This window comes from Elephantulus edwardii, unplaced genomic scaffold (genome assembly GCF_000299155.1).
Source record: "Elephantulus edwardii isolate Elephantulus edwardi_28Jun2011 unplaced genomic scaffold, EleEdw1.0 scaffold00111, whole genome shotgun sequence".
Lineage (NCBI taxonomy): Eukaryota > Metazoa > Chordata > Mammalia > Macroscelidea > Macroscelididae > Elephantulus > Elephantulus edwardii.
Genome location: NW_006399861.1, coordinates 4,808,562 through 4,817,454, shown reverse-complemented (window position 1 = coordinate 4,817,454; position 8,893 = coordinate 4,808,562).

The following is an 8,893-nucleotide window of genomic DNA, read 5'->3' as shown; positions in this document are numbered from 1 at the left end:
ATGAGGTGGATTGATTCAATGACTGGGGTAATTGGGATGGGTGTATTGGAGACGGTGCGATTGGCACAGGATAGAGCAGAATTTAGGGCTATTGTACATAGGGTCGCTATGAGTCGCAAGCAATTCGACAGCATGTAACAACAACAACAAACTTCACTGAGGCATGAACTTCTTGCTTCGTTACTATTGGCTCTTGTTCATATAGTATTTTCAGAAATATTTCTTTAGCATTAATAGTTTACACCATTTAAGCAAAACTATGTGAAATTTCTGTTTGTTACAATGACTGTATTACTTGTATTTCTTTTGATAATTCCTGGATCATTCAGGATTTTGCCTATAATACCTCTCAGTATTGCAACTTGAGCCTTGAAATGGACTTTTAGTTCCTTCAGCATTGGAAATGCCAAGTGAATTCTTCCCTTTTTATTTCTCCAACTTCTGCTCTTCATACATTCTGTTGTAATACTTGGTTTGTCTTCTCGAGTTTCCCTTTAAAATATTCTATTCTACTCTTTTACTTAGGCACTTCTTCCCATTGCTTCAACTTCTCAACACTGTAGTGCAAATTTTAGAGTCTATTTAGGTCTTTTATTTCTCTTCCGTCTTTGTAAAGGCCTTTTGATTTCTTCATGGATCTTCTTTGATATTATTCCATAATGCATCTGATCTTTGATCATTGGTGTTCAATGCCTCAATCCTATTCTAGAGATAATTTTAAATTCAGGTGTCATAGACTCATGATATTTTAGTTCTTGTGATTTGTTTTTATTTTCTTCAGCTCCCATTTGAACTTTCACATGAGTAATTGATGGTCTGCTCCACGCTCCACACTCAACACTTGATCTGAGTTTGACTATTGATACTGAGCTTTTCCAATGATTCTTTCCACAGATATAGTCAATCTGTGCAGTCCATCAAGTGAGGTCCATTTGCAAAGATGTCTTTTGTGTTTCTTGGAAAATGTTTATGTGATTAATAAATCATTGAACATATAAAATTCACTCATTTTATGTCCAGCCTCATTTCTGTCACCAAGACCATACTTTTTGACTACCATTTCTTCTTCATGGTTTCCAATTTTTGCATTCCAGTCACCAGTAATTATTAATGCATCTTGATTGCATATTTGGTAAATCTTGGATTGCAAAAATTGGTAGAAATGCTCAGTTTCTGCCTCTTTGGCTTTAGTTGTTGGTGCATATATTTGAATTATAGTATTACTAACAAGTTTTTCTTGTATACATATAGATAGTGTCCTACCATCACAACATTGTACTTTAGAATGTTATTGGTGTTATTATTATGTGCCATTAAGTTGGGACCAACTCTGGTGAGTTAACTGAGGCATTAAATCACTTGAGAGTTGATTACTCATTTTTCTCCTTTAAAGCATCTAGTGGATTTGAAGCATGTGCCTTTGAGTTGGCAGTACGACTCCTTACCTCTAGGTCACCAGAGTTCCCGAGTTTAGAATAGACCTTAAAATTGTTCTTTAACTATAAATGCAGCACCATTCTTGCTCAGTCTTTCATTTCTGGCATAATAGATAAGATTATGTTCTGATTCTAAGTGGCTCATACAAGTCCATCTCAATTCATTAATGCCTAGAATGTTGATCTTCATGTGTTCCATTTCATTTTTTACAACTTCCAGTTTTCCAACATTTATACTTTGTATATTCATGTTCCACATATTAAAGGATGCTTGCTCTACTTCTCTTCATTTTTAATGACTTCCAATCTGAACCCTACCTCTAATGCTGTATTCTTCTATTGTTCATAGGGTTTTCAGAGGTCTGTTATTTTGGCTGTGACTGCTCAATCCTGCTTCCCAATCTCTTTAATTTGGGAACTCTACTGAAACCTGTCCAACATAAGTAACACTTCTTTGAAACATAGGTTCAGGCTTACATGACATAGAAATAAAAAGGTTATAATATGTTACTGAAAACAATTAAAGCAAATTTGGATGATCCACTTAAAATATTTCATTTAGACCTTTTATGAGCATGTGCAAAATGAGACACAACTGCACAACTACGGTTCCTTTTATAAAAATGGAATGTATAAGTAGCAATAAAGAAAACAATAAATATTTGTTAGACAATTTTCATGGGCTGGATGCACATTCAAAAAAGATTACATTCAATTTTGTAAGTACATTTCTATTTCCCCATCTACTTGGCCCTGAGTTCACTCACTTTTTTCATTTTAATCATTTCACAATTGCTTTGGATATTATAGGGGAACTGTAGGGGCATTGTCCATAAGAAATTGTTTTGCTAACCCTAAGACCAATAGCTCTGTTAAATAACAGTATCCTCCCCTGTGACTTATAATTGTTAGGGGCTCTCAAGTTGACTACAACTCATACCAAACCTATGAACAACAGACCTGAACCTAGCCATATTCTGCATCATCTTCATGATCATATTTGAATCCACTGTAGCAGTGGTAACATGGACAATGTGGAGGTGGTTGAGTCTGACTTCTACCAGCTTCATGAGTGGGAATTGTCCCCATCAATACCATTCATAGTACCAAACAATTAGCTACATTGTCAGACATACCATATCTCCATACTCCTGCTCCTATTTCTATGAATTATTGGGTCACAAAATTTACTTAAAGTTGTGAGGTTTATTAGAGAAATAGTTTGGGGGTGGAGGAGACAAAGGATATCACATAATGAAAGTCCAGGTTTAGTAAACAGCAGCAGCCCTAAACCAGACTATCAGCACAACACAATCCCTCAATTAGTTCAGACAACTTCTTAGCCAAATGGAAGTTTAGGTTCAGTTCAGCAATAAAAATAAACCTCTGGTTTCCTCAGTCATCCAGCAACCTTTGCCCCACTCTGGAGAACATTATGCTGAGTGAAATATCCCAGTCACAAAAAGGACAAATATCGCATGATGCCACTGTTGTAGAATGGGACTAACCTCGGGGTTGGGGAGAGACTGAGTAAGATGGGTTCAATAATGTATACTGCACTGAGACAGAGGAGGGAGAAAACTGTTTAAAAGAGATATGTGACTAGGTATTTCTGTCATCACAGGAGTCTAGAGCGATGGCTACATGGTGGAGGGGACCTGGGGGAGGGTATGTAAAACAATGAAAGAATCTTTTCTTTTACTTTTCCATAATTTTTGACTCATGTACTTATAACTTGTTAGTTAAATTTGTGTCTTCTAGGTTGCAACACCCCCATGATACATCTTCAAGGATGTGAACATGTACGGCTAAGCACAATTAATAACAGTGCATCTAAATTCCAAAATCAATCTCCATAATAGTCTATGTGTTTCCTACTGCCAAAGGGGCCCTTTAGAGTAGTGAGAGAAGATCTTCACTCTGAAACCCACAGTGTCCCTTTTCAGCAGGAAGTAGCTAAGAGAATACGCCATCCCCTTTCCCTTATGAATCAGAGTGAAGTCTCTCTCAGGGAGGAGTGATAGGGAATGGCAAAGGACACACTGACAAAGGAGATTAAACAGAACTGGCTTTGACAAGCACTGTGGCAATTGGACAATTAAAACAGACATTCGGATGGCGGGGGAAGAAGAACAAACTGGGAAAGAGGGTAGAGAGAATGGTACAGCAATGAAGGAATGAAAACCCAAAATCCCTGTAAATGTTCATTAATACTAATAAAGTTTAATAATTTTAAAAAAACAGGAAAAAAAAAGTCACATGTCAGCTCTTTATTTAGTCATCCAGAAGCAAAACCTTTAACTTTAGCTCCATCTCCAAGGTTTTGTCAGGCTACACTTTGCCACCGTCTTCACCATCTCACAATGTGTGAAAAGCACTCTCTTATATTGGTCCCACAGCTGTCGAGGATTTTCAAACTGATATGTTTGCAGTTAAAGTAGCTGGAGACCATGACTCTAGCAAAGGCTAACGCAATGGATACAAAAGTCGATTTTCAAATTTCTGACACCACACAAGGTCTGGCCCCTCTGGGTTTTGGAAACCCAATGGAATGTCAGCTATGAATCTTTTCTGATTGGACAGCCATGGATTGTTTTGGCTATCAAGAATCCCCTTTATGCTGTAGTGGGTGAAATATATTCACATTTTATATTGCATTATAACTTGCTTTCGTTATTTAAGAAATACATTCATTTCATATGAATAACTGCTGAACTCAGAATACTGTTGTGTACCTTCAAGTTTGAATCTACTCATAGATGAATCTCTAGCTGTTTTTCAGAGACATGGGAGGAGATTGTACATTCTTCTTTTGCAGAGGAGCTAGTGATAGAATTTTTATAATACTAAATTAAAAAAATATCCTCACTTAAGAAGCTGTACTGAAATCCCAAAGGCACATGGTTTGATTCCACCAGCTGCTTCCTGATAGAAGGATGAGCAACCTCCTCCTGCGATTTCCTGCTTTTATAAGATCACCTTTAAGTCAGAAATATTCTCTCACAAAGTTAATCTATTATCATCTTCTATAAACCAATGTTTATTTTCTTACCTTCATACCACAAAATAACTTTTTTTGCAGGTTTTTTTGGTGTGAAACTATTAAAATATGAGTATCACTTTTCAAAGCCCAAGGTAAATATTTCTTATTAATGAACTGTTGTTGTTAGGTGCTGTTGACTTCAGTACAACCTATTGGGATCTTATGAACAGAACCCTGTTTTATATTGTGCCATCCTCACACTTCCTGACACATGAGAGCCCACTGTGGCAGTCACTGTGTCAATTCTCTTGGTTGAGGGTTTTCCTTTCTTTTGCTGACCTCCCACCTTCCCAAGTATAGCCTCTTCTAACAACATATCCAAAGTATGTAAGTTTAGAAAGCTTCAAAATCTTTGCCCTCCAGAGTACTCTGGCTGCATTTTTGTTCTTTTGGCAGTCCATGAGATATTTAGTTCAAAGGCACCACAGTTCAAAGGCATTAATTCTGCTTGTTCAGCTTTCAGATACTTAGTAAGTGATTGGAGAGACCATGGTCTGAATCAGATGCACTGTGGTCTTCAAATGAACATAAATTATTCCCAATATTTTATTTATATAAACTCCTCTTAAAAACTTTGCACTTGCTTTAAAAAATAAATACACATTTCTGAATACATTATCTATGTAAAATAATTGTTGTTTTTTACTAGTTATCCTTCTATTTTTACAACATTTAACTAGTTATCCTTCTATTTTTACAATAATGGTCTTAGGCAATATTTGTCTTTAGAGACTGAGTTAGTTCACTCAACATAATGGTTTCCAGTCTCTCCCAAGTTATGTAGTATATTTTTAAACTATTGCTCCTAAAATGTAACATATTTACTTGAGGTGATTTGTACAGTCAATCTTATAAATGTTAGTACTGTCGTAAGTATGCTAATGCTGACAATTAGGACACTAACTTGTCGTTATCTAACTCCTTCTATTCTATTTGTGTAAGTTTTCCCTAGAGAGTTTGCCTGAACACAGTAGAATTGACTGACTTTATTTAAATCTATGGAGTTCTGGTGGTCTAGTGGTAAGGAGCTGTGCTGCCAATGTGAAGGCATATATTTCAAATCTGCCAGTTGCTTCATAGGGGAAGATGTGTCATTTTCTCCAGCGTGATTTACTGCCTCTGAAAACCCACTGAAGGGTCAGCCATGAGTTGGTTCCAACTTGATGGTATACAACAAGAACAATAACAACAACAACATTGAAAACTTCTCATTTCATGGTTTTGGTTTGGTTATTTACTTGTAGACTGCAGGAGCTAGTACACAGAAACATAAATATATTTTTATGTTCTCTTCCCACTCTATTCAGCTAGAATAAAGTTCTAATAAAAAAATAAGTTCTAGGCGAGCTCTGGTGGCCTAGTGGCAGGGAGGTGTACTGCAGTCCCAGAGGTGCATGGTTCGAATCCACCAGATGCTCTGCTGGAGAAGGAGGAACAATCTCCTCCTGTACCAGTCAGATCTGATTTGACGGTACACACACACACACACACACACACACACACACACAATAATTAAATAAAATAAAATTTAAAAAAAATAAGTTCTACATAAATTGGCTCAGCAGTTGTACAAATTCATATCCTTACATTCTAAGCAATATTTCAGAAAAGGTTTATTTTTCTTCATTGTTAGTTGTAAAAGAAAAATTCTGTCACAGAATCTCTATAATGAATGGGCTTCCTCTATCACAGAATCATAGAATTTTAGAGTTGACTTTTGTCCAGCCTCCTACTCAGTTTAAGAATTCATTCTTTTATATAATTTAGCACTCTGATGGAATTCCTATAGCCTTGGCTTTAAGCCCATTAGTGAGGAAATGCAACTCCCCAGAACTCTGTGCCATCTATGGTATAGTACAGAGCCCAATAGCTTTGGAAATGGGATGGATTTACAGTTCCGGCCTTAGCAATATCAGATAGTGCGACCTATTCTGAGCACTGGCTTCTTTGCCTGGGTGTTCCATTTGGACATTCAAAGGGAAAAACAAATAGTAAATAGCTGATGGCTAACCATATGATGATACAACTAGTTGATGTAATATTTTCTCAATTATTCTTCCTTCCCACATCCCCACAGATGGCAAGTTCTCCTTGAGCCCCTATCTGCTTCACCATAAATTAATTTGAGAAATACTTGTTTACAATACCTTTTATGCAGAAAACAAAGGGTTGGAGATATTGTTTGGGTATCTATGTTAGGCAAAGCCTAGAGGAAGGGCTACAGACCAAAATGTGAGTGATAATTTCTCTGTCTCCTCTTGATCCAACTTCAAGGAGTTAAAGGAGTCAGCCTACTAACTAAAGGCAAGTAGTTAAAGGTAGATCATTAAAGGAGGTGGTTAACCTCCTAACCAAAAACAGATGGTTCGAATCCACCAGCTGCTCAAGGGAGAAAGATGGGCAGTATCCTGTGCTATTACCACCTGTGGGGGGGGGGCGGTCAGCTATGAGTTGGTTCTGACTCAGTGGCAATAAAAGGTAAAACGATCTTAGTCCTGGTCTCTGGAGCAGCCCAGGGTTGGGGGTAGGAGAATTCAAATTGCTGAAGGCAACATGCCTTCTCTTGAGTTTTTACTCTTCAAGTTAAATTTCACTAGTCCCTTCAACTCTTTCTTAGATGATTTTTAGAATTTGTACAATGATTATAAACCTGAAAACTCCAGTTGTCAGTGTTCACATACAATGTGCCCTTTGATAGAAAGCAACACTCCATATGTAGACTGTATCAAGGGGAATATGATGAGGGCATTCCTTTTTTCATGTACATTCTTTACTGATGACACATATCCTTGAATTATCTTTTCTTTTTTTTTTTGGTAGTTGGCACAGAGAAAAACATGCTAGACTGCCAGCCTAAAGGTTAGAAATTTAACTCCACCAGTTACAATTTCATATAAAAAGTGGATCTATCAAAGAAAAAAAAGTAATGACAGAGCCATGGGTTATTCTGTTAGAGTCTTCTCTTCAGGTCAACAAAGAGCTATTTGGGCTGGTCATTTAAAGCCAATTCTGCCTCTGGTGGCCTTGTGGTAAGAATCTGTGTTGCAATCCCAATGGCGTTTGATTAGAATCCACCAGCTGTTCAAAATTAGAAGGATGGGCAATCTAATCTCCTCCTGTGCAATTTACTGCCTCTGAAAACCTGCTACCCAGGTTTCTACTGAGTCAGCCTGGACACATAGACACGCAGTAACAACAGCTACCAGGCCAATGGCAAAATATTAATGTTGTTGTTGTTATGTGCCGTCGAGTCACTTGCGACTCATAGCAACCCTATGTACAATAGCCCTAAACTCTGTTCTGTCCTGTGCCAATCACACTGTCTCCGATACACCCATCCCGATTACCCCAGTCACTGAATTAATCCACCTCCTAGAGGGCCTTCGCCTCCTGTGCCTACCCTCTACCCTCCCAAACATGATGTCTCTCTCCAAGGACCGGTATCTCCTTACAACATGACCAAAATACGACAGACGAAGCCTCAGAATCCTTGCCTCCAAGGACCCGCCCGGTTTAACCCTCTCAAGGATGAATCTGTTTGTTTTCTTAGCAGTCCATGGCACCCTCAATACTCTTCTCCAACACCAAAGCTCAAAGGCATCAATTCTCCTTCTATCCTCCCTAGTCATTGTCCAACTCTCTGATGTACAACAAGTGATTGCAAAGACCTTGGCCTGTATCAGAAGCACCTAGTCTCCAGAGAAATACCGTTGCTCTTGAGTACTTTAGAGAGGTCCCTAACAGCCGACTTTCCCATGACAATACATCTTTTAATTTCCTGGCTGCTGGTACCAAGAGTGTTGATACTAATATACTATGTTAGCTATGATGCAGGTCTGAAAAATATTAGCTTGTCTTGTGGAATTTTTCCCATTAGTTTTTAGTTAAAAGTAATTTCTCAAGAATTTATAGGAAAAATATTAACTAAATCAGTCAAGCATAAAAAAATGTCCTTTTCAACCAAACTATATGCTTCTAAAACTGAATAAAAGAGTTTAGAATGAAAACTTTGAAACTTGGCATAATATTCTCAGAAGACTAAGAACACATTCTTGAGTGTGGGAAAGCATTTGCCTCTGAGGGAAATTTGTAATAAAAAGAAAGAAACCCAACAATATTTTTCTGAGTATAAGCCTGAATTAGTCCTTATTAACAAAAAATGGTTACATGGTATAATTCTCTAGTTACTATATACACATAGAACACATTCACTTCCATTTTAAAACTTTAGCTCTAATTTTCATTCTCTGGAAAACTCACATTCAACTGGGTTTTGTGTTTGTTTTGTTTTTTTAACTTAGCCTAAAACTCAGTGTCTTTCTCCCCTAACCCTTGTCAATGAAGCATGAAAAAGCAAGGGCTACTATCTGAATGAGGAGCTCTGGTGGCCTAGCGGCAAGAAGCTGTGCAGAAA